General features: G+C 40.0%; 1 protein-coding gene and 1 pseudogene across 1 annotated transcript in view; both read left to right on the top strand.

Annotated features, from left to right (window-relative positions):
- DLGAP1 (discs, large (Drosophila) homolog-associated protein 1) overlaps nucleotides 1-27,659 on the top strand; it is a 691,004-nt gene that overhangs the window by 163,513 nt on the left and 499,832 nt on the right. The gene's annotated exons all lie outside the window — the stretch shown is intronic.
- LOC105523070 lies at nucleotides 9,518-10,494 on the top strand (annotated as a pseudogene).

Below are 27,659 nucleotides of genomic sequence, written 5' to 3'. Positions count from 1 at the left end.
CTATCCATCAGCAATCTCCTCTTGAGGCAACTCTGGAACCCAGTCTGAACCCTAAGCCAAGGCACTCCACCAGTTGACAGATGAGGAAAATAAACCCCAGGGAGGTAAAGAAACCGAGGGAGGTAAATGCTCTCATTCTCAAAGCTAGCACAGTCAGATTGCTTTCCAGAAAATAATTAATACCTAACATACCTGGAAACAAGTGCTATTTGCAGGGTGCTATTCAAGATATTTAACCAGTGTTCAATCAAAATGGCTCTGCATAGTCAGAGCCTCATCCTGTGTCGGGCATTAACTAAATCATGGGACGTTTTTGTGGGAGGCAGGGTGTCAGCGTTGAAGGGTTCAGTATCCGGGGGACTCAGGACAATAGGTAATTACCAACTGATATGAAAGTGATTTTAACGAAGTACAATCATACCAAATGGGTACCAGCTAAATGTCAGGCCTGGGCATTTGAAAATGTCCTCCGCAGGCTAGAAAAAATCCACATTGGATTGGAATCCTGCTGAGAATAGCTACACTATATATGGAACTCTGGAGACTATATCTGTTTCTTCCCATTTGGTCTTTCTAGAAATCAAAGTTCTCCTCTGGACTCTTCCAAAACATTTAGACATTTACTGGCTTCCAAAAGAAGGAACTCGTGGTAATATTGACCAGTTTTAAAGAAAATAAAAGTATGACACCGGGCATGGTAGCACACAGGTGGAATCCCACGTATTTGGAAGACTGAGGCTAGAAGATGGCTTGAGGCCATAAGTTCTAGACCAACCCGAGCAGCATGGCAAGACCTCATCTTTAAAAAAAAGTTAAATCAAAATAAAGATTTAAAAAGATGTGAGTCGTTGCTTTGTAACTTCAACTTATCATTCAAAATAAGTTGAAGAATAGAAAGTGATAGCTGAATGCCACTAATTGTAGAGGTTGATCTGTGTCTCCATATTTACAAAAGGATTTATAAGAATACTTGTCATTTGCTTCCACTTATGAAAATAAATGGCTTCTGCCAGCGGTCTTGACGCAGACTATCTACCTGCATAAGAAATAGTCGATGGTGACAGAAGGAAGAAAATGAACAAAGCCCTGCCAGGTGCCCCAGTGGGAAAATTGGTACATTGGGTTTGAATAGGAAGAGGGAGGATGTTCCAGAGGTGTGTGGGGAGAGATGGGAATAGAAAATGAAGGACTGTGGTGTTACAAGAACAATCAGAGCATGTACAGACAGCTTATGAATTTGAGCTAGGATGACTTTCTGCTTCATCACGGAGTTTAGATTCCCCGTGTCAAAGGCAGATCTGTATCTCTTTTGTATTCCAGAAAAGTATCTGCACATCACTTTTCTGGCTCTTGGGGGAGGGAGAGAGGCATGGGAGAAAATTCATTTAAGTGTATGCCTTAAAGTGAAGTGCATTTGGCTAATGAGTAAGCAGCTGTTTAGTTAAGCAAATGACTCATACTGGGGTATTTATAGAGCACAAATATTTTTCAAGCCTGTACAAATTTAAAAGAAAGAAGTTTCCCTGTAACCCCAAAGCAGATGTTTCTACATTTATGAACAAAGTACCACTGAACAGTAAACCCATCCTTCAGGTTTGTCAGTGCATCCATTAAAGCATATGTTAGTCTTCCTAGGAAGTACATATCTCTTCACTGAACAGAGAACATTTATAGAGTATTTATTTTGTTCTATGTTAAAGAAAAAGAAAAAGTAAGTCAAAAGCCCAGCCTTTAAGAAGTAAAGTCTGATCGGGAAGTTACATGATATGCCCAAAAAATACAGCTAATAATGAAAAGTGAGATTCAAAAATGAGAATCACAGGAGTTCCATGAGCTGTAATTAGCTTAACTTTTTATTTGCTTATGACTTAATAGCTAATAGCTAATATTTTTTCAGAGCTTAGTATGAGCCAGGCCTGGAGCATTTGAGTCCTCTTGTTGAAAAAGTCTGTTTTCCAAAGAGACTTTAAAATGGAACTGAAAGCAGTAACATAAATCACATCAAGAAGAGAGGGAGACAGTATGACACTGGGGCATCACAGGTGGCTCGGAGGTTCTTGCTAATCAAGTAGAGAGGCGACCAGGATATGTTAGAGGAACTCAAGGAGGCAGATGCATGTGGCTGGTGTCCTTGAATAAGGGTTCACACAGTCATGAGGTGTGAAATGACCTTGGAAGAATGGGTTAGGATTAGATAAACGCAAGCAATTTCCAAGAAGCGACAGTGGCTTGAGCAAAAACAATGAGGGCGGAAATAAGACATCGCTGAGTGAACACAAGGTTGGGATCGGTCAATAAACCTGTCTGAGTGGAGGGCACAGGCAGGGGACAATGGTGAAGAGTGGTCAGGAATCAAATATGCCAGGGCCTTCAGAACCGGCTGAGCTCTGTGGGCAAAAGAAAGGCCCAAACACCGAGATGGACTAGCAGGGGAAAGATGAACCTGGGCTGGTGAGACATGCATGCGACAAGGCAGGACTAGGGGCAGGGGATTCAGTTAGGAGTTGACTGTGGACTGGCCTAACATAAATAGGCCTCAACCGAGGCTGAGGCAGAGAAAATGCCAAAGAAGTGAAAATGAAGGAATGGCAAGGAAAGGGGATGACTGCTTGGCTGTGAGAAGCATCAGGAAAGAACGTTAAAGATGGCTGTAGAGTCCCCAGCCTGGGTGGCAGGGTGAATGTGACAGGAGTACCTCAGTCTCATCAGAAGAGGAATTGTTTTAAACACCTGGAGCTTAGAGTGCTGTCAGAACAGACAAGTGAAGCAGTCTCAAGGCAGCCAAAAGTGTGCACCTGAGACTCTGTCGGTCAGTGGAGACTTGGGATTTCCATTTGAATGATCTAGCACAGGGCAGACTTGTGTAATGGAAGTGATATGACCTCTGAGACATTGTGGAGACAGAAGCCATCCTGAGTCAGGGGAGACCATTGGAGGCACCGGCCCTCAGAAGGGATTTTGGTTTTGTCAGGCCACCATGAGAAGGGACAACAGGCTGGCAGCTGAAACAACAGAAATTGACATCCTGACAGTTCTGGAGGCTGAAATCCGAGATCGAGGTGTAAGCAGGGTTGGTTTCTCCTTGGCTTGGATGGCCAGCTTCTCCCTGTGTCCTCACATGGTCATTCCTCCTTGTGTCTGTGTCCTCATCTCTTCTTATAAGAAATCCAGTCATACTGGATAAGGATTCACCCATATGGCCTCATTTTTACCTTAATCACCTCTTTAAAGAACCTATCTCCAAATACATGTACATTTTGTAATAGTAGGGGTTAGGGCTTCAACATATACATTTTGGGGGGTGCAACGAAACTCATATCAGAAGGTAAGAAAACTCATAGATGGGAAGAGAATGAGCATTAAAGGTTAACCAGACTGGGCATGGTGGCTCACGCCTGTAATCCCAGCACTTTGGGAGGCCGAGGCAGGTGGATCACGAGGTCAGGAGATCGAGACCATCCTGACTAACACGGTGAAACCCCGTCTCTACTAAAAATACAAAAAATTAACCGGGCGTGGCAGCAGGCGCTTGTAGTCCCAGCTACTCGGGAGGCTAAGGCAGGAGAATGGCGTGAACCCGGGAGGCGGAGCTTGCAGTGAGCAGAGATCACGCCACTGCACTCTGGCCTGGGTGACAGAGCGAGACTCTGTCTCAAAAAAAAAAAAAACTTAACCAGAAGCAAATGACCAGAGACCAATTAAACATCTCATATTGCATAATAAATAACATTGCAAAGTTAATTGCTCTTTTGTATCTTGTCAATTCCGTGTCATGGAGCACAGTGTGTGTATTGAGTCAGAGGTGACCTGAAGAAGGCGCATGTGCATGAATACATTTACCGAAGTAGCTGAGATGCATACATGACATGAAGACAGCGTGACTTTTAGAAGTAAACTTTTTAATGCCAACAAAACCTGCATCCTAAAAAGCAAGGTGAAAATCACAGTGACAAATGGTTAAGATCCTGTGTGCTTTGTCTTAGGATTTTCTGATTATTTTTTTCTCTTTCAAAAGACTACAAACTGGAGAAGTTTCAGAAGCTTTTACATTCTGTGAGGATCTTTTATTTTCTTTTATCTGTCCCCAAGAGCCTCTTTTTTTCTTCTTCCCATTATTTCTGACCAGATAGGCTCTCTGTGCCTGTCTTTTGTTGGGAAAGAAACCTCTACCACAAGTTGCAGTTCCATGTTCCCGGGGAGCATTTCAGTGGTAACTGCTGTCACTATAGGGGTGTTGTCTAAGAACCTGCCTAGCTGCAATGGTCCTGCTGACTGTGTTATTTATCTCTCTAAACAGTGCTCTAAATCATTAGAACGGGCTAATGATTAATTTTCCCATTCTGGGAAGTTTTACAAGTGCTTCTTTCATAATAGGAGAGTCTTTTTTAAACAGAGGCAATTTAGATTGGTTTGTTCTTGGAAGGAGGGTGGGGTATGAGGAATGCCATAATCTTACATTGTGGTATTAATCATTCTTTGTTCAGTTTGTTCTTTTACAGGTTTAATCTTGCATTCAGTTTTGATAGAGAACGTAAAGCAGTTTTTTAACCTAATGATGTCTCAGGTAGTGGTGGTACTTGAGATGGCCCATTTTGTACATTACTTCATGGAAAATAGATTCTTGCCACCCCCAACAACTAGTGTGAGCTGGCAAGCCACAGATCTTTGGAGGCTTAGCTGCTTCCTCTGTTAAAAGCAGATACTGACATACAGTGAGTACATCAGGCAAATGAACTTTATCTGGAGAATGTTGAATTTAGGGTCATGTTAGAACATACAAATAAATTTGTCCCTAAAGTACTGTTATGAGATTATGTAAGTACCTGGCATAATTAAGTAATGGCAATCACTATAATTATCATTATTAATTCAAGGTACCTTTTTCTTTTTCCTGATGGATAGCCCTCAAATTCTTACAAATACTGAATTAATGAGTAAGAAACAAATGTGCATATAATTTTGCTTTGAAATTTCAAATAAGGAAAAATAAATCTAAAAAACAAATATTTTTCTATATTCCTTTGACTCTGAAGAACCCCCTAAAAGAACCCTCTAATAAGTATGCATCTAATATTTTCTATAAGTAAGCTTTTTGGGAACCTTTGTTGCTGATATGTTATATAATTCCTCAGATACAAGCAATAGTAAAACCATTTTACTCTTTAGTCATCATATTAAGGTTTTAGTAATTATAGAAAATGACACTTAAGAAAAAAATTCAAAACAAAGTTTTTAAGATATATAAGCAATGATGGTTCATGTTTTGATTTTTCACCATTCTGTCACATTCTCAGTTGAAATTTGTAAGTAATTGTTAATTACCTAAGTCTGCAACTCACAGTGCTAGAATGTTGTAGAATATGCCAAGAAGTACAAAATGGGCTTCTTGCCGTCACTGAGTTTCCAAACCAGCTGGAAAGAAAAGACTTAATGATGAGGGGAAGAAGGGCTATAAATGGAATGAATGTCTTAAGGGCTTACCATGTGTCAGGCACATAGATAATAAGAACTTATCACAGGCCATTCCATGGAGACCTCACCAGGTGTCTGAGAGTTACCCCCGTTGATGTTCAGAGAAGTTAATTACCAGCACCAAATCACAAGTCTGTCTGTCCTGCTCCAAAAGCAGCTGCATTTTCTATATTATAGAAAATCATATAGAAAATATTAATTGCAAAGTTAATCATTCACATTGTATCTTGTCAATTCCGTGTCATGGAGCACAGTGTGTGTATTGAGTCAAAGGTAATCTGAAGAAGGCGCACGTCCATGTATAAGTGTGCCGAAGTAGCTGAGATGCATACACGACATGGAGACAGTGTGACTTTTAGAGATAAACATTTTAATGACAACAAAATCTGCATCCTAAAAAGCAAGGTGAAAAATCACAGTGAAAAATGGTTAAGATCCTGTATGCTTTGTCGTAGGATTTTCTGATTTTTTTTCTTTCCAAAGACTACAAACTGGAGAAGTTTCAGAAGCTTTTCCATTGCATGAAGATCTTTTTTTTTTCTTTTATCTGTCCCCAAGAGTCTCTTTTTTTTTGTTCCTATTATTTCTGACCAGATAGGCTCTTTGTGCACTATTTTTTATTAGAAAATGCATTTTACTTTTACCCATCAGGAAAAGAAAGTTCAATAGTAACCAATAATATAATATAAAAAGTAGTCAAGATAACTACAGAAGACTCGTCATAAGGCAATAGCAATGAAAAGTATGTGTTGTAGGAGATCAGAGGAGGGAAGAATCACTAGATTCAGATGATTGAGGAAATTCTTGTGAAAGAGAATCCACCACTATATTTCATATACATATAGATGGTACAGTACACCACAAATTCTGTATTATCCAGTTCAGGCCATCCTGGGACTCCCTGAAAAATAGTCAGTCAGTCCTTTATTTCAATCTCAAGAATTTTGTCCCAAGCCCTGCAGAATCTGAAGGGCACTGGAGATTTAGGGAGAGTTTTTCTCACCTACTCCACTCATTCTGTTGGGTGTCCCCAGTGCCCTGTTCTTAGCTATAGAGCCTTCTGGGGCATCACGTGACACTCCTTTACCTTGGGCAGAGAACATTCCCCAGAAACTCTTCTCTTCCTTTCCCTCCCTCTAAGGTCCTGAAATCTTTTTGCAACCTTTTAATTCCCTCGCCTCACAGCCCTGCCTCCTACATGTGTAACCTTAGCAGGAGCTGTGGTCTCCGCCAGGTCTGAACCCTTATGGGTCGGGATGAGGACGGAAGCCTCAGAGTACAGCATCAGAAGACACTCATACTTCCCTTGTGGGAACACAGATCTTTAGTCTCTTCTCCCCATGTCGAGTTATGCTGAAGTGTGTCCTTTTCCTTGCTAGCTTTGAATCAGATCACAAAGGTGACAGCGGAGCAAGTGCAGGGGAAAACTGAGTTTCTCACCAATAAAGTCCACTTTCATCTGATGGAGGCAAATATGTGGCGTTCTGCCCATACAAAAATGCAGGCCTTTGGAGACAAACATTTCTACTTTTTAAATCCTCTCACATTTTGAAGTTCCACTGTTTCCAATGTATTTGCTAACCATGCATTCTTTAAAAATGAGAATCTATACGAAAAAGAACTATGATCTTGTCTTTAAAGAGTGACCTTAGGGCATAAGTCCAAGAGATCTATCGAACAAGATGGTGACTATAGTTAATAAAGATGCACTGTATACTTGAAAATTACTACAAGAGTAGAATTTTAAATATTCTCACCACAAATAAAGGGCAAATCTATGAGGTAATAAATATGTTAATTAGCTTGATATATGTATGTGAATATATGATATGTGTATACATGTTTCAAAACATCATGTTGTATACTGTAAATATATACAATATTTATTTTTCAATTCAAAAAATAAATAAATTTGTAAAAAGCGACCTGGAAGACTGGGCAGTAATAAGCATATGGACAAACTATCGGGACCCTAGAGAGAGAACAGTGCAGTGAAAAATTGCTGAGCATTTTGGTTTTTTTTCTTTCCGGAAAGGAGTAGGAAAGCTACGTGGCAGAAACAGCTGTACATCTAAGCAAAGCTCAGGTATCCAGCGAGGCTAGAGATGCCCTTCCTTTGCAAACACATTTAAATCACATTGAACAAAATTACTATGGGTAAAGATGAATATCCCACTTCATTTTGGACACAAATTATTATAATGCCGTAAGCACTTTCTGCTCCCACTCATCAAGCGCAGCTGCAAAGTCTGGTGTCTCTCCTGTGGCAGAGCCTTCCTCTATGTTCCTGTTTGGAGCTGGGCTGCTCCTCCCAGGTCCTGCTTCCTCCACCCAGTCAAGACTCACTTGAGGCTGTAGGTGCTGCCTCCAGATAGGTCACGATGCCTGAGATCAGACCCCTGCAGCCTCTCCTCCCCTCCTTCCTACCATCTCTACCTCCCATTACCTTTTTTTTTTTTTTTTACTTTTTTGTGTTTATTTATCTATTTATTTATTTGAGATGAAGTCTTACTCCGTCACCCAGGCTAGAGCACAATGGCACTATCTCAGTTCACTGCAACCACCACCTTCTGGGTAAAAGCACTTCTCCTGTCTCAGCCTCCCAAGTAGCTGGGATTACAGGCACGTGCCACCATGCCTGGCTAATTTTTTTTGTATTTTTAGTAGAGATGGAGTTTCACCATATTGGCCAGGCTGGTCTCGAACTCCTGACCTCCAGTGATCCAGTTGCCTTGGCTTCCCAAAGTGCTGGGATTACAGGTGTGAACCACTGCACCTGGCCATATTTTTACTTTTAATTGACAAATAATAATTGTGTATATTTGTGGGGTACAATGTGATGTTTTGATCTACGTATACATTATAGAAGGGTTCAATCAAGTTCATTAACATATCTGTCATCTCCCAATTTATCATTTTTTGTGGTAAGAACATTAAAAATCTATTTTAGCAATATTGAAACAAACATTATGCTTAACTGTGGTTACCATGCAGGGTAACAGTTGCAGTGTAACAGTTGCAGTGTAACAGTCTAACTGAAACTTTGTACACTTTGACCAACATCTTTTCTTTCCCCATCTCTTCCTCTCCTCTCCAGCCTGGCCTCAGGTGACAGACTTTCTACTTTCTCTTTCTAAGAGATACGCTTTTCAAAAGTCCACATATAGGTGAGTTAATACAGTACAGTCATGTGTCACTGAATCATGGGAGTACCTTCTGAGAAATGCATCATTAGGTGATATCATGACTGAGTGAACATTGTAGAGTATAACCCTAGATGGTAGAGCCTACCCCACAACTAGACTGTATGGTTTAGCACATTGCTACTAGGCTGCAAACCTGTACACGTGGTACTGTGCTGAATAGTGTAGGCAATTGTAACACCGCGGTAAATGTTTGTGCATGTAAACACAGAGAAACATGGTAAAAATAGGGCTTTATAGTCTTACGGGACCACCACTGTATATGCAGTGCGGTCTGTGGTTGACCAAAACATTATTATGTGGTACATGACCATAGTTGTTTTTCTGTGCCTGGCTTATTTCTTTTAGCATAATGTCATGCAAGTTCATCCATATGGGCAAATGACAGCATTTTCTTCTTTTTATGGCTTTGTAGTATTTCATTGTGTATATATACCACATTTTTTTTTATTTATTTATCTGTTGATGGACACTTAGGTATGTCTTTATGACTCAATGTGGTCATTTCACCAGAGAAGTGGACTTACATACGTACACTTTCCACATACTCTTCATTTAATTCTTCCTCTAAAACCTCACTAATGCTGTTCCCCCTTCTCTGCCTCTGTCCATCAAAATCTGTCCTATACAACAGAGTAAATTCCAGATAGAAGAAGTTAAGTGTGCAACATCAACCCATAAAAAACTAGGGGGGAAACTGAATCGTCTTCGAAAGTTCTAGACTGGGAAGAGCTTTGGAACAATAAAAGAAACCATAAAAGTGGGAATCAGGCTCTCTGCTCCTCCCATTTGATAGACAGCTATGTATTCTTATGTAAAACTAGCCATGTCCCTGGGACACCATGATAAAGGTGAAGGCCAGAGTAAACGAACTTGGTCGTATTGGGCACCTGGTCACCAGAACTGCTGTCACTCTGGTAAAGTGGATATTGTCACCATCGGTTACCCCTTCATTGACCTCAAGGACATGGTCTGCATGTTCCAGTATGATTCCACCCATGGCTAATTCCACAGCACCATCAAGACTGAGAATGGGAAGCTTGTCATCAGTGAAAATTACATCACTCATCGTCCAAGGCGAGATGCCACCAAAATTAAATGAGATGATCCTGAAACTGAGTACGCTGTGGAGTCCACCAGTGTCTTCACGACCATGGAGAAGACTGGGGCTCACTTGCGGGGGATACCAAAAGGGTCATCATCTCTGCCCCCTCTGCTGATGGGCATGAACGATGAGAAGTATGAAAACAGCCTCAAGACCATCAGCAATGCCTCCTGTGCCACCAACTGCTTTGCCCCCCACTGGCCAAGGTCATCCATGACAGCTTTGGAATCGTGGAAGGACTCATGACCACGGTCCATTCCATTACCGCCCCCAGAAAACTGTGGATGGCCCCTCCAAGAAACTGGTGTGACAGCCACAGGGCTCTCCAGAACATCATCCCTGTATCTACTAGTGCTACCAAGGCTGTAGGCAAGGTCATCCTGAAACTGAATAGAAAGCTTACTGGCATGGCCTTCCTTGTCTTCACCAGCAATGTGTTGGTCGTGGACCTGACCTGCCAGATATGATGACATCAGGAAGGTGGTGAAGCAGGCATTGGAAGGACCTTTGAGGGCATCGTGGTTGTCTCCTCTGACTGAGCACCAGGTTGTCTCCTCTGACTTTAACAGCAACACCCAGTCTTCCACCTTCGATGCTGGGGTGGGCATTGTCCGTAACAACCACTTTGTCAAGCTTATTTCCTGGTATGACAATGAATTTGGGTACAGCAACAGGGTAGTGGACCTCATGGTCCACATGGCTTCCAAGGAATAGCAGCCAGCTGGACACCAGCCCCAGCGAGAGCACGAGAGGAAGAGAGAGACCCTCAACTGATGGGGAGTCCCTGCCACACTCAGTCCCCCATAACATTCAGACTCTCCCCTCCTCACAGCTTCCATGCAGACCCCCTGAAGAGGGTGAGACCTAGGGAGCCCTACCTCATTGTATACATCAATGAAGTCCCCTGTACTCAGCCAAAAAAGAAAAAAAAAAAAGCAGAATAAACATAATTCGTTAACTAACATTTCAGCATTTTAATACAGTTTAAAAATAATAAGGCTGGGCCCAGTGACTCACACCTGTAATCCCAGCACTTTGAGAGGCCAAGACAAGCAGATCACTGGAAATCAGGCGTTCGATACAGCCTAGTGGCACATGCCTATGGTCCCAGCTACTCGGGAGACTGAGGCAGGAGAATGGCTTGAGCCTGGGAGGCAGAGGTTGCGGTGAGCTGAGATGGCACCACTGCACTCTAGGCTGGGTGACAGAGTGAGACTCTGTCTTAAAAATGAATAAAAATAAATAAATAAACTGAGAAGAATCAACAAAAGCTATTAACAAATCAGCAGAAATTGCGTCAAGACAATTTTTAAAAGAGATTGTATAGCTACTAAAGAATCGTATTGAAACTTGTTAACAATTTAACCTTGTAATCTAAGATAAATGCAAATTTAAATCATGAGATATATTTTTTCTATTAAATTAACATATTTTAAAAATGATATGACTTAATCTTTGATGAGGGTGTGATGAGAATAATACCTTTATAACTTGCTGATAATGTTATAATTTAATACAGAGGTTTTGAAAATCAATTTGTCTTGTATATTAAATGCTAAAAATGGATTCATGCCTTTGACTCCATGATTTCATTACAGGACATTCTCCTAAGAAAATAATGTAAAAAGTCATAAGTACAAAGTTATAAGTATAAATAATTTAGCCTCAAATTATTTTGCAAATTAAAAAGAAATGAACAGAATAATTTTCTCCTTATATAGGTATAGATTTAAAAATTACAAAGGCTTCCCAGTAACATGAAGAAACTTAATAGTATATAAAAATATGCAGGGAACAGAGAACACCAGAAGAAAAAACAACAGTGGTATGCTTAGGGTGTGAGAATTATGGGTGGTATTTATTTCATTTTTTCTGTTCTCCATATTTTCCTTAATACGTTTGTTATTATGGTAATATGTATAACATAAAATTTACCCTTTTAACCTTTTTTTTTTTTTTTTGAGATGAAGTTTCACTCTTGTTGCTTAGGCTGGAGTGCAGTGCAACCTCTGCCTCCCAGGTTCAAGCGATTCTCCTGCCTTAGCTTCCCAAGTAGCTGGGTTTACAGGCATGCACCACCACGCCCAGCTAATTTTAATTTTTTTTATTTATTTATTTGTATTTTTAGTAGAGATAGGTTTCTCTATGTTGGTCAGGCTGGTCTCAAACTCCCGGCCTTAGGTGATCCTCCTACCTCAGCCTCTCAAAGTGCTGGGATTACAGGCATGAGCCACCGCCCTCAGCCTTAACCACTTTTTAAGTGTAAAGTTTAGTGGCATTAAGTATTTCACATTGTTATACAACCATCACCACCATCCATCTCCAGAACCTTTTCATCTTCCCAAGTGGAAACCCTATACCCCTTAACACTGAGTTCCCATTCCCTCTCCCCATCTCTGCCATGGTAACCACTAGTCTACTTTCTGACTCTATGAATTTGACTTCTGTAGGGTACCGCATGTAAATTAAATTATACAATATTTGTGTTTTTGTGACTGGCTTATTTTACTTTGCACAATGTCTTCGAGGTTCATCCATGTTGTAACATGTGTCAGAGTTTCCTGGCTTTTTAAGGCTAAATAATACTCTACTTTATATATACATCACATTTTGTATCCATTCATTCTTCTAAGGGAATTTGGATTGCTTCACTTTTTGGCTATTGTGAATAATGCTGCCACAAGCATGGGTGTACCAATATCTGTGTGAGTCCCTAGTTTCCATTTTTTTCAGTTTATACCCATAGTGGGATTGCTGGATCATATGGTAATTCTGTGTTCAATTTTTTAAACAACCACCAAGTCGTCTTCCACAGTGACTGCATTCAGGAGTTCCGATTTCTCCACATCTTTGCCAACACCTGTTTTCTGTTTCTTTAAACAATAACCATCCTAACGGGTGTGAGGCGGTATCTCACTGTGGTTTTGATCTACATTGCCCTAATGATTAGTGATGTTGAACATCTTTTCATGTATTTATGGGCCACTTGCATATCCTGTTTGGAGAAAGATCATTTCAATTTCCTTGCCCATTTTTAATGGGGATGTTTGCTTTGTTAGTGAGTTGTGTGAAGTGTTTGTTTTGCATATATATTTATATATATAATTTTTATTTTTAATCGTAATAAAAAACACATAAAAGTAACCATCCTTCCTTTCTTTGAGTGTCAGTTCAACAGTGTTAAGTAGCTTCGCATGCTGGTGCAACAGATTTCCAGGAATCTTCATCTTGCAAAACTGAAACTCTGTACCCATTAAATAACAACTCCTCCCATTTATTTCCCCTTGCCCAGCCCCTGGCAATCACCATTCCACTTTCTGTGTCTATGGATTTGACTACTTTAGTTACCTCATATAAGTAGAATCATACAGGATTTGTCTTTTTGAGACTGATTTATTTCACTTTAGCGTAATGTCCTCAATATTTATCCATGTTGTACTATATGACAGGATTTCTTACCTATGTAAGACTGAATAACATTCCATGCTATGTATTGCTTTCATATTTTTTATTTACAAATTGTAAAATACTACTCATCAATATGAATCTTATACTGTCCTCTTCCCTGTTTCAATCACCTAAAACCTCTTTTCTGTATTAGGCCTTTTGATATTGAATGTTTTCAGTGTCATACTCTCATTTATCTGATTAATAATAAGTTCTTTATGTTTCACTTTTAATCAAAGCAGGAACACCAGGGCAATTAGTCTAGTGAAAAAGAAAAGCAAACGGTGGCCATGCTGAGAGTGAAGCAAAGCCGTGATATATTCATGGAAAAGCTGGACTTTTTCTCTCCTCGGAAAGTGAGATCTTTTTTTGTGTGAAGAACTATTGAAATCTGAAGCTTCTCTTAGGAAGTTAAAAGTTCCTTTGAAAATATTTAAAAGCCCTGAATTAAAAGACCGTAATACAGTCACATGGAATACAACTGAATTTAGGTTAAAGATGAACTGCCTATAGGATGGTGGTCCCATAAGATTATAATAACGTGTTTTCAAGATCAGGAGATCAAGACTATCCTGGTCAACACAGTGAAACCCAGTCTCTACTAAAATACAAAAAAATTAGCCAGGTGTGGTGGTGGGCACCTGTAGTTCCAGTTACTCAGGAGGCTGAGGCAGGGGAATCGCTTGAACCCAGGAGGCAGAGGTTGCAGTGAACTGAGATCACACCATTGCACTCCAGCCTGGTAACAGAGTGAGACTCCGTCTCAAAAAAAAACAAATAAAGGGTTTTTACTGTGCCTTTTCTATGTTTAGATAGGTTTAGATACACAAATACTTCCTACGGTGTTACAATTGCCTACAGTATTCAGGACAGTCACATGCTGTGCAGATTTATAGCCTAGGATCGATGGGCTCTAGCATATAGCCGGAGTGTGTGGTAGGCTATGCTATCTAGGCCCATCTAAGTCCACTCTATATTCACACAAGGACAACAGCAGCACATGTCTCAGAATGTATCCTCATTGTTCCACTGTGCATGACTCTACAGTGTTATCTTCTCCTGTGTTTTCCTTGTGAACTCGCAGCTGGTCAACATGGATCCTGAGCCCTGGGCCTTCCCCGGGACTTTCTAACCTAGATCTAGTTTGTCAGGTTTCAGAGAGAATAAAATTATCTAAAATTGAGGGAAAAAAATTTGGCAGGCAATTTGGAGAAGACGCCCAGTTGGCGAAGAAGAAATGTAGTTGAGTTGGAAGCCTTCCAGCGTGTTCCCCAGGGAATGCTCACACAGGAGCTGCAGGTGAACTAGGGAAGTCCCTGGCTCCTAAAGCCTGAGCAGGAACCATAGACACCACCACGCCCCTGCTAAAGTGAATGGAGTCCCAGACCAGGAGTAGCAGGAGCACAAAGGTGACGGAGCTCATACAAAGTGAGATGAATTGCAGTTTCCAGGACAGAAATGACCAGTAGCTTATTATTTGTCATTGGCTCCAGATAAATCTTACAGCCTGATTAAAAGCAAATGTGTTGACTATTTTTTTTGGGTTTTTTTTGTTTTTTGGGGGTTTTTTTGTTGTTTTTTTGTTTTTGTTTTTTTGCTATGGCTATTCTGACTATTCTCTTTTATTGAAAATGGTTTTTTTCTAATTAGATAGCAGCAGCCTGAAGGTAGGACCATCTTAGTTTCTCTCTGTTCTTTATAGAATCTAGGAGATTATTTTGTACATAGTAAGTATTCAATAAATATTGGATTACTCAACTTGAATTAAAAACAGCCAGATGATAATATCTTAATAGTCACAGAATTAAGTTTCTTTGGACAGTGATTTGTTGATGTTTTTAAATTAGCTATTAGACCCAACACCCTGCAGCAAAAAGGCTTTGCTTACTTGAACTCACACTTGTTATCCTTTTGGAGTCGGAAGCCTAATTAATGTAGAATAGAGCCTCTTTTAGAATAAAAGTCCTCTGTACTACAGGCTTATTCTTTGGGTCTCTAAACACAGACTGGGGAACAGAAAGTCTTTTGGCTTCAGGCTGAGGATAGGCACCTCCCTGCCCGTCTGCCTCTCCGTGTTGCTGGCCAGGGAAGGGGGAGCCAGTGTGATTTGCCCAAACCTCCCTCCCTGAGGTGTCATGTTGCTGTGATGGTGCCACAGTAGTCTCAGGAAAGCTGAGAGCTCAACATAACAAAGTTCCTACGTGGACAGTGGTGCTCAATACTTCCTTCTTAAAAAATAGATTAGTTAGGACTATCTGATGCCAGGGACTGAATCTAGTCACTTAATAATAGGGTTCCCACAGTTCTATTTATCTATATCCCAAACACTGTATAATTCTAAAACTATGAGAGAGAGAGAGAGAGTGTGTGTGTGTCTGTGACTCAACTGCCTCAAGCACACCAGGGAAACTTGTTTCAGTAGAAATAACTGAAGACAGAAAAGACAGAATGAATCAACCAAAGGACTAGGGAGAGTTATATATAAACTGATATAGATAGATATAATTTTTTTATTATTTTTAAATAGAGACGGGATTTTACCATGTTGCCCAGGCTGGTCTCGAACTCCTGTCTTCAAGTGATCCTCCCACCTTGGCCTCCGGAAATACTGGGATAACAGGCGTGAGCCACCATGCCCGGTCTAGTGATATAATTTTTTTTATACACACCTTGAAGTGTTGTATTTTTTACAAGTGGTATTATAGAATTTGTAAACTCATAAAAATTTAAAAACAAGGTAAACTGTAATGTTTTAAATGAAAACACTTCTTTAGATATAGCCTTGAAAACTGAAAACTTATACATTACAGGATTGTTATCTTGTTAGTTGGACACTGTTAAATGACCAAAGCTATTCATGGTCTCCTGATGAGAACCCAAGTAAAGAGTCTTCCCTTAGTTAATTCACAGGATCCTCCCTTACTTGACTGGACTAGCACTTTACAGTTGCATAAAATGCTGGTTTTGAATTTTTCTTGTCCCTCAGTATCCACTAAGCCTGCCATGAAAATTACTATGCTTATTATTATAGAATCTCATGGACTGCTTAATGAAAGATGCTTAAAATAAGAATTTGCCAGGTTTAATTTTTATTGCTATTCAGAGAACAAGTTTCTAAACATATAGCCCTGTGACTCTTCAAAACCATCAGCCGGGAATTCTTTTTGGATACACTGATATTTCTCTGTGTTATCCTTAGTACAGCTTAGCTTACCAAAGGACAGATGGACAAAAGAGTCGTAAAGGTTAAGTCTTGGAACAATATAAAATGCAATCTGCAAACACTTGGGTAGTGCATCATACCAGACAATTAGACATTCTAATACTTTTTCAGAAAAAACAAAATAATAGAATAGGCAAAATACATTGGACTTATTTACAAAACATGTTTCAGGTATACATACACACGTATGTGACATTATGTCATATATATGTTACCATACATTTTATAAATGTCTTATGTATGTATTTACCTGTATGTATACTGGTCAGGATGTAAAACTTGTTACTCTCGGTAGCAGTCAAAAAAAAATGTTAAGCCACTGACTTAGAGGACTTAATTGTAAATGAATGGAAAGCACTTAGAGTGAAAAGAACTCCTGTCTCTGAATAGAAATAATAGAAACTACCATCACAAACTGGTCAACAATTCACTGCAAAGTTCTTACCAGAGGCCAGAGTCTGGTTCATGTTCTAGGTCAATGCTACAGACTGAAAGCTGAATGGAGAAAAGCGACCTTGAGGTTATGCTGTAGCTACCGAAAGAAGGCAGGTGGAGGTAGCTGTTCTTTGGCTGCAATAAAATAACCTGGAGTAGATGTGGGGTGCTAGAGGGGGACAGATGTGAGGTGCTAGAGGGGGACAGATGTGAAATTGGAGGGTGGTTCCAGCTGTCTCAATGCTTGATGAAGCCTTAAATCTGTGTTCCAGCATTTCCCACTTCTGGAAATAAATGCATACTTAGCCCGGAGACAAGGGCAGAAGCAGACCTTACAAGCCCAGGGTGCAGGGCTCCTGTGGGGACTTCGGAACTAGGGCAGGGGCTTATATTTTATTCTTGAAACCCAGTTGATATTAAAGTGGATTTCAGTTCAGTTTGGGGGAAGAAAAGCCTTTTTGCTTGCATATTTTTAATGTTAATACTAATGTCGAGATACCTCTAATATGATTTAATAATAAAATATCCTTGGTTCTAGATTTAGTACCTGTTTGAGAATTAATTGATTAAAAACTAAGAGTGAAACTGTATTACTATTTTGCAGTCTGATACAGGGCAAGATGTTTATCTTCTAAGTTTCTTTTTATTTTTTAGATTTTCTAAAGATGTACTTCGTGATGAGGCCAACATTTCTCTCTCATGTCCCGCACATTTCTGTTATATATTTGCTATAATTTGTAGCACTCACATTTGTTGTAAAATCGCTTTTGACAGTGTATTTGAGTTAAAGTACAAAGGTCCATTACCAAAGCTCTCTTTCTTTGGAGGGCTTTTTATTATTCGTGCTACAAAGTTGATCCTAATGGCTTCAATAAGAATACTGGGATGAAGTCGTTTTCTTTTCCTTTGTTTCTAGTCGCCATATTTTACCGGAATTCCGGGGTTTGAAAATACCCAAAGAATTCATCTCATTTATTCTCTATGAGATTTAAAACTAAAACTCTGATTATTTAGCTGAAATAAAATTCAATAAATCCTATTTTTATATGAAAGAAGAGAAGCCTGACAAGGGTAACTTGAAGGAGTACAATGGTAGTTAACTCATCTTAAATTCTGCATTTTCATTTTTGTAATATGTTTGCTTCTTGTTGCTCTGGAAAACTCTGTTCTGTTGCTTTACCTACAAAGACAAACATTAATCAAACTTACCATAGTATTAAGCTCTGATAAAACGCCCACATCCTAACACAACAAATCTGCTGACTTCTCTTCGTGTGCTTTCCATCTTAACACACAGACACAGACAAGACTGATAGTCCTAAGAAGCCCCTTTATCAGAAGCATTTAATCCTAGAGTCTTTTCCTTTACATATTGTATTCAAGAAAGGCTCTTTACATGAAACACATTAAAAAATTAACTAAAGATCATCGCTGGATAGAACCTCCTTAACTGCACGCTGACAGACATAGAATAGTTGGCAGAAGGAAGTTGGCACTCTTATTAAGGGCCGAATTTTGATTTTGCATAATTTGTGGATAGTCACTACTAAAATAAAATACTGAAGAGCTGCATCTGTGCTAATTTCTTTGGTAGAATTTTTTTAAGAATAGACTGAAGTCGTGAAACTGCTATAACTTGGGCCATGGTTTTTCTGCAAGGACTGGTACCTTTACTTTATTCTGGATCTCTTTTACAAATAAGGTCCTAAACCACTGGCTTCTTTCTGTGTATATCTATTTTGTTTTGAGAACAAGCACCCTTTTCTCTTTAATATTCTTTTCCTATGGCTAGAATGGGTCAGCGGTGTAACACACTCAGTCAACGCCTAATTGAGTAAAATGTGGCAGAACGTTTTGGAAAAACCAGTGGTAACCATAGGAGACCCCACTGTTTTTCTCTGCCATTTAGTCTTCAAGAAGGAATGACTAAAAGTTGTATTTGTTTTTAGACGATAATTACTGGTGTGTTGATTGACTACATGATCATTAGTGAGATTTCTAGTATATTGTTTTGTAATAGTAGAATTGCTGCAAAATTTGGCAGATGGAAATTCACATAGTTTGACCTGGAAAGTTGAACTACTTCAATCTTCAACTTTTTCCTTGTAAACTATTTCGTAGTAGCAAAATAATCATAATTTTCTTTGAATATTGTTAAGGAGAATAGTATTTCTCTTTCAGAATATACATCCTTATATCCCCAGTGCTGTTCATTCATTAGTTAACTTCTTGCTCTTTGTTGTCTTGCTGGTTTCTTGCCACCTGCAAAATGTCTTTTAAAAGAAAGTTGGAGAAAGAATGCCGTGTCATTTGTATTCAAAACAAATCAACAGTTTTGTTTGTTACCAGGTCCCCTTAATTATTTCTCTTCTCGTTGTTAATTATTTTGATTATTAGTTCCTCATAGCTGCGCAGGGACAAGAAAGAAAAAAATAAACCTCCCTTGCATGGTATTACTTATTAGCTGTTCCAATAAAGTTTGGTTGGGTATGATGATTCAAAGTTTTCAGGAAGGGCATTTTCTTTGAATTTCAATTACCTCCACTTATTCTAAATAATATTTGCACAAATAATTGGATATTGGTTTGAAATCATCCTCCAAATATTACTGTGTTCTTTCTAAAACTTCATCAAACTGTGATATGTCTTTTGAAAGCCAGGAATACAAATATAAAGATGGTAAACATTTAAAAGTTCTATGATGGTCTGTTTGGGTAAAGAGATTGCACATAATATGTTTTTCAGTAACTTTCTGTGTTTCCAAGTTTTTTGTAAGCCATATAGTTAGCCATTTTATTCAGCAAGTCTTAGTCGAGTGCCTGCCATGAGCCAATGACATAGTGATTAATAGGGATACAAAGAGAACATGATAGACAAGTGCTAGAAATTTTACTGCATAAAATAAAAAGCGGAGATCAATAGCTGTGTAAAAATGATGTGAAATTGGGATAAGATTTAGCATTGCCTTTTAAGATGAAAGAGTATCTTAGCGTATTTAAATATTAAAGGAGAGATACTAAGGGTCAGTGAAGGATTTAAGATACAGGAGAAAGAAGTGGGGCAGGGTGAGGTCCCAGTAAATTTACGCTCAGATTAGAGCAGTTATGTCTCCTTCATCTAAACATGATCAAAGGCAGAAAGATGTGATAGAACTAGGTACATATTCTGGATTAGTGTCAGGAAGTTTTTCCAATAACTTATTTTATCTGTGAAGAGTAAGCAGTAAGATGATTTGTTGGTAGTGATAGGCAAATAGACAAATGAAATGTTCAAAACAGCTGCAGGGAGAATGTGAAGGAGTGCTAAGAAGGGAAGTGTGGCTTGCCTCTTGGCGTCAGGTGTCCAATGCAGTTGAGAGGCACACATTGATCCTATATGTGTATACAGGAGTCAGTCTGCATAGCTGGGTGATTTTCTCAGAAGCCCTCAACAGTTTTACTTAGTTGTGGAAATACATAAACTCAAATTTTTTAAAATAGCTCCACGTAGTCTGAAGCCAAAAGAGGAGTCAAATGCTCTTTAAGCCAAAATAACCAAGTATGGGCTTCAGAAATGAAACAGAGTGATCAATACTACCATTACGTCTATGTTTTACACTTTCTCTTTAGAGACTAGAATGTTTAAATGGAGCTGAAATGGCAGCTCTCCAGAGGACAGCCTGCTCTCCTCCTTACCAGTGGTTCTCAGACTTCAGCAGGCCTCAGAGGCACCTGCAGGGCTTGTTAAAACTCGGGTTCCTGGGCCTCAACCCCGGAGTTTGGGATTCAGTAGGTGTGGGGTGAAGCCCTAGAATTTGCATTTTTAACGAGTTCCCAGGTTCTGCAGGGTCTGTTGGTCGGGGCACCACATCTTGAGAATCACTGTCCTCAGTAAAACTCTGCAATGCCAGGACAAATATCTGCAAAGGGTAAAGTCACTGTGAGCTCATCAGTTATCTATTTCTCATGCCTTGCTGATTCGCTCAGTGCCTACCACAGTACCTGGCAGTGCCTGGCTGGAGCCCAGCGACTGTTTTGAGGAAAAAGGATAAGTTAGTACTTATTGAATGCCCTCTACAATATGGTAGGCATGTCCCTTCCACCAGTGTAGACAGGCACTGCCATATTTACACAAACATTGAAAGAAGATTAGTCACTCAGCAGTTTGAACCAGTGGACTAGTCCCTCCTTTTTAAACTACTGTCTTCTCCAGGTTCTGAGCCATCTCACCTCTGGTTTCCCTTCTGCTTCACTGGCCACTTCTCTTAGAAGCCCTGGCTTTCTCCTCCTCCTCCTCCTCCTCCTCTCTTAGACCTCAGAACATTGAATACCCCGAGGAGCTCTTTTCCTGATGACCTTCTCCTCTATTCCTAGATGATCTCATTTAGTCCCAGGGCTTCGGATAACATTAACATGCTGATGTCATCCAAATCTGTCATCTCCAGCTCAGACATCCCTTCTCACCTCATACTCATTAATCCAGCTGCCAACATGGCCTCTCCACTTGAATATCTAATAAACGTCTCCAATGTAACGGGTCCAAAACAACATCCTCACTTACCTAAAGCCTACTTCTGTCCCGTCTTTCCTGCCTCAGTGGATATCATCCCCATGTATCAATTGCTCGTGCCAAAAACTTAAGCATTGTCTTGGATTTCTTTCCTTTCCAAAACCCCTTCAATCAGTTTTGGTTCCAAAACAGTTTCTAGTCCAATTTCTTTTTACTATCTCATCTTCTGCAACCAGAGCTTTTCTCATCCCCTAATCCATGGCAATAGCTTCATAATTCATTCCTGAGTTCCCACTCTTATCTCCAATGGTTCATTCTCCACTGAGCAGCCGGAGTGATTTTGTGTTAGGGTGAATTAGATCATAAGTTTCCTGGTTAAAACCTGCTAAAGGCTTCCCCACAACAAATAGAACCAAATCCAAACTTCTGAAGGCAAATAGAGCACTACTTCTCCATCTTCATCTCCTACAACTTCCCCACCCACCAAGCCCTGTGAAACTCCAGCCACCCTGGCCCCCTTCCTCCTTCTTGAACTAACAAGCTTCTCCGGTCTCTGAGCTTTTACCCTTTCTAGATGCTGTTCCCCGTAGTGCTCCCCTCCAACCACATTGGAGGTGGTTTCTACCACCCTGTCATTCTGTGTCCCATTTTTATTTTCTTCAGGGCACTTATTTAAAATTACTCATGTGGTTGTTTACTTAAATATTTATCTGTATCTGGCAACTAGATTGTTAACTCCAAGCAGGCGGGGATTTTGTCTTAATAGCTGTACTGTATTTTGTATTTTTTTTTTATTTTTTATTTTTTTTTGACATGGAGTCTTACCTGGTCACCCAGACTGGAGTGCAGTGGCAGGATCTTGGCTCACTGCAACCTCCGCCTCCCGGGTTCAAGCAATTCTCCTGCCTCAGCCTCCTGAGTAGCTGGAATTACAGGTGTGTGCCACCACGCCTGGCTAACTTTTATATTTTTAGTAGAGATGGGGTTCTGCCATGTTAGCTAGGCTTGTCTCTAACTCCTGACCTCAGGTGGTCGGCCCACCTCAGCTTCCCAAAGTGCTGGGATTACAGATGTGAGTCACTGTGCCTGGCCTTACTCTATTATTTAGAACAGTACTTGCAGGGTAGTAGACACACACACAAGCATGTTGTTGAGTGGAGGAACTTTAAATCTATTGTTCTTTGTACAACACCATATTGATGCCTCTTTAGGTATTATGTTGTAATTTGATCACAATCTACTCCACTATCTAGATAATGGATTATTCCAATCAGTGATAAATTCATACATTTAAATCTGTTCTTAAATCCCAAAAGCCAAAATTCCAAAAACAGATGCTTGAGCTGCTAAGCAGAAATCTCATGCCTTTGTCTTTATGTTGGTTTAAGGTTTATTTTGGATCCACCACCATAGATTATGGTTTTAACTCAACATAAACCTTGTCTGGCTACTTATTTCTGCAAACATTAGAAACACAGTCAAGTTTTTCATTCAGGTCCTCCGGAATATCTTTGGACTTCAACTTACGAATTAGTCCAAGTTCTCATATTGACATTTTGACAGTGATTCTAGGCTTTGTGGTGGTGTTCATTGTTTTGTGTTACAAATTTAGGCCACAGAAAAGAAATGCAGTGAATCCATGCCTCTGTTTGTTTACAAAGAGATCTTTCTTTTCACCTTTCAAATTCTATTACTATAGCGTTGAAAACAACAGGAATCTCCCTCTGGCCAGGTGGTTAGGATTTGAAATGTCTTTGTGTTCTGCTTTAAATTTGGAGTTCACATAAATTTGGTGACATCTCCTACTGTGGCTAAGTTAAATCTCTTGGTAGAATATTTCACAAGCATGCAAGAGTAAGAGCAAGATTTGTTCATCCCAATCAAAACCAACGTGAGACTCCCTTGTTCCCAGGGCAAACTCTCTTTGTCCACAGTTTGCACTTTCTCCTTCTCCTGTTTTTGTGCCATCTCTTAAAAACCCTTGATTGATAACATGCTTCGCTGGTTAAAGCGCACCTGCTATTCTAGTAACTCCTGAAACTCTAAGTGGCTACCTTGTATCATTGCTATATTAGGCCTTCCTGTATAGAAGTTTATGAAGGTTCTTCTTGCTGATACCCTCTTTTCCTTCAAGGCTCTTCCTCATCAGCCCACTCTTCAGTAGTGGGCTTCCTGATGCTCCAGCACTGAGGTCTCCTCTCACACTGCGTGCTCCTTGGGATTTCATCCACTACAGCGACAACTTCCATCTCTTATCTCCAGCCTCATGCCCTTTTCCCAGCATTGCTCATTCTGTCATCTATTTATTGAACATGTGGACAGTCCAGGGACATCTCAAACACTGCAGATGCAAAACCAAACTCGTTATCTTCCCACCACCACTGCCGTCTTCACTCAGACTCTTTTCTCCTTCTAGAGCTTCCCAGCTCACATCATTAACATGACAACTATTGGCCCATTTTCCCAAGCTGGAAACGTTGAATTTTTTTCCTGGGCCTTTTTCTGCCTTTCCACTAATGATAAATAGATCCCTAAATCACATAAATTCTGCCAAAGAAATTTGCCTCTGGTATTCTTCCTGTCTGCACTGCCACTTTTTTAAAGAGTATAAATTATCTTGCACTTTTGTGTTTCGTGCTGAGATTTGAGAATAAATAGGGAGTGTGTATACATATCAAGCTCATCATCTTAACCCACTCCTCCTAATTTTATCTTAGGAATGACGCCTGCTGCAGTGTAGAGCAACAGAAATATAACCCAAGCCATGTATACAATTTTAAATTTTCCAGTAGCAATATTATAGAAATAAAAAGAAATAAATGAAATTAACTTTAATGCTATGTTTAAGCCAATGCATCCAAAATATTAAAATTTCAAACTTTAATTGATATTAATATTATTATCAAGGTCTTTACATTCCTTTTTTTGTACAAAGTCTTCGAAATCAAGGGCTCAGTGGTCACATGTGGTCAGCGGCTATCACAGCAGATAGCCTAGGTTTTGGAGGTGAGCCAAAGGGGCTTACACTAGAGATCCCGTAGAAGATACACCTACAGCCTTGGTGAGGGACAAGGGCATATATCAAGGTACTTGCAATGGAAACAAAGAATCAGTCCATAATCACGCTGAAAATATGAAGCAGAGAACCATAAGGCAAATGTAATCCAATTAAGTAAAAAATTGCATTTAAAAAAAAAAAAAACAACACAGCCCAAAGTACACAGAAGAGAATGGACCTTCAAAGGTTAAGAATGACAACAAACCACAGCCTAGGAGAGAAGCTCAGAGGCAAACTGTACAAGAAAGGGACCTGGGACAAGTGTGTCAGTAATTAGGAGGTAGTCTTGGAAGAGCAGGTAGCCTGGGCACCTCATCCTCATGCACATTTGAGTCCAGGGAGCTGCACACTTTACTTCAGGCTCACAAGGCCCAGGAGCTGTGCTCTCAACAAAGGAAAAGTTCTTCTGCTGGTTTATATTTCCGAGAAGCAGAGTAGAACCCTGGGGGTGAGGGGGGCAATGAAATGGAGCCTTTGAAGCTGGAACTGGCCCAGCTTCAGGTGAAGCCTCCGAGTGAGTATTCTGAAGTGAGGACTGTAACAAGAGAGGCCAAGAAGGCTATGCTCCAGTTAAGGAAAAATCCCCTCTGGCACCCCCAAAACAAAGCAGTCTCCCCCATCCTGCTCTCCCCACAGTTATAGAAAGCAGACAGAAGAGATCAAGATGCACATGAATCGAAAACAGCATTTCTCATTTGGATTGAGGAAATTTTCAGTCTTCAGTCAGTCCTTCAACACAAGTATGAATAGATAACTGAGAATCACCAAACTTTGAGAGAACACCAACACCTACAAGAACCATCAGATCAACAAACTGAAGAACTAACTCACCCCAAGGAGATCTTGTCAACAGAAAAAAAAGCAGACAATTTTCAGATAAGCATAACAACCAAAAAAATAGAATCACTTTGTCCTCAAATATTCAATAAAATATGACCAAGCCACTCTTTTTAAAATTCCTGGGAGATACACGCTGTCAGTCCAAAGCAAAATGCATACAACTAAAGAATAAATGTCCTGAAAGGATTCCCAAAAATATCATGAAAACAAGCAAAGGGATTGAAAGAATGGGAAGAGTGAGGTAGGAATGATGGATAGAGCCAAACCTCAAATGTCTATCAAATAGGAATTTCAGAAGAAAAGAACAAAAAACAAAAGAGGGAAAATCCTGACCAAATTAAAAGAAAATTTCCCTGAAGTACACAGCTTAGTATATGTTCAGAATATTTACATCTAAATAAATATATGAATATATAAAGGTTCTAGGCTGCAGGGAGAAGTGAACACAGATTACTTACAAGGGAATGAGGAGCAGGTAGGATGAGACGTTTCATCGCGATTCATTCTACACGCCACCAGTCGTTGGATCAATTCTCCCAAGTGCTCAGGGAAAATGAATACTAGTTTGTTACCAGTACCAGTTCAAACTCAAATTTAATGTGAAAAAACGATGAGTGATTGGGCAAAGTTTACCCGATGACGTCCTTTCTGAAGGAATAACTAGGGAATTTATTTCAGCAAATGAATCCAAAAAAGAAGGACTGCAGATATTATAAGTGGTAGCAAACAAAAATTCTTACCACTAAGATGTAACTGCCTGATTGTGCATCCTGTATTTTTTTTAATCTCTAACAAAAATTCCCAGATCTTTTTGAGAATCAATATCCTAAGGTAATATCTTGTACTATCTTGTACCAAAGAAGGATGAAAGTGTTGCCCATGACCTGTTAATACACGACTAAGGGATCCTTTACTGTATGTGACTCTGAGTCCAAGAATCTGGTCAATTGCGTTGGCATCCTGCATCCAGTTCTCTCTGAAACCTGAGCAGTCCAAGCCACTGCCCTGTGCCCTGTGTCAGAAGACCCCACTGTGGCTTTCCTCTGTCCCTGCCCCTCACAGCAGCATGATGAGTGTGTAGACCCCCAAGCCCATGCTTCCCCTTGCCCCACTTGTGGGCCATGCTCCAGGTACCTAGGATGGTAGAATTCCCAGTCAGATGGCCCTGAGCCCCCTTTCAAGGCCTGCAAAGCTGTTCTCCAGGTCTGCCCTCCCATTGCCGACCAGACATCAGTGTGTGCTCTCCTTGGATGAAGGATGGCCAAGAAGTGAGGTTTTGCTGGGAGGAGGGAGTGATGGACAAAACCTGGACACACTCTCAGGTGCCCTTGTTCATACAGCCCTCCTTTTTTTTTTTTTTTTTTGCTTTTCCTAGTTGGCTCTCTCTCTTCAGAATAGTATTGAAGTCCTAGCTGTCATATGAGACTGTCCCTAACGTCTTGCTTCTTCTACCTCCTTATCATGCATACATAACCCCTGCTTCCTTATTGTAGTTGTTGTTTTTAAAAGTATGGAATAAGGCCCAGAGGGATGTCTTATGCCTGTAATCCTAGCACTTTGAGAGGCCGAGGCGGGCAGATAATCTGAGGTCAGAAGTTTGAGACCAGCCTGGCCAACATAGTAAAACCCTGTCTGTACTAAAAATACAAAAATTAGCTGGGCATGGTAGCGGGCACCTGCAATCCCAGCTATTCAGGAGGCTGAGGAACGAGAATTGCTTGGAACCTGGGAGGCGGAGGTTGCAGTGAGCCAACATTGCGTCATTGCACTCCAGCCTGGACGACAAGAGTGAAACTCCATCTCAAAAAAAAAAGGTATGGAATAGGGAAGAATGTAAAAATGACTCCACTGAAGAAGGTACCTTTATCAAATACACGCTTCAGGATTCCCATACTGGGCTCCACATAATTGAATATGCAGGAGAGATGAATGACTAAGATAGAAATTCCTTTAATTTCTATGAACTATGAATTTGAGTGAGTTGCTACAATGACAATAGCTTTTAATCATCAATGGTTTTAAATTATTTAGTAAGTGATGTCTAAAATAATCTTGAAGCAGAAAACGTAAATTTTTTTTCAAGATTAATTTATAGTAAATAGAAAGGAATTAGCAGTGTGGATATTAACAAATGTCTAAAGATTTTAAAAATATCTAAGATACATGTAAAATCTACCTGGTTAATCAGTCAATTAGAATGTGTCATCCCCTGAATGTAAGTGTATTAATTTCCTAGTGCTGCTATAACAAATTACCACAAGCTTAGTGGCTTAAAACAACACAAGTTTGTTATTCCACAATTCCGGAGGTCAGAAACTCAAAACAGGTTTCACTGGACTGTCAGTTAAGGTGTCTGCAGGGCTGTGTTCCTTTAGAGGTTCTAGGGGA

The sequence above is a fragment of the Colobus angolensis genome, unplaced genomic scaffold (genome assembly GCF_000951035.1).
Source record: "Colobus angolensis palliatus isolate OR3802 unplaced genomic scaffold, Cang.pa_1.0 Scaffold45, whole genome shotgun sequence".
Classification (NCBI taxonomy): Eukaryota; Metazoa; Chordata; class Mammalia; order Primates; family Cercopithecidae; genus Colobus; species Colobus angolensis.
This window is presented reverse-complemented; position numbering and strand designations above follow the sequence as displayed.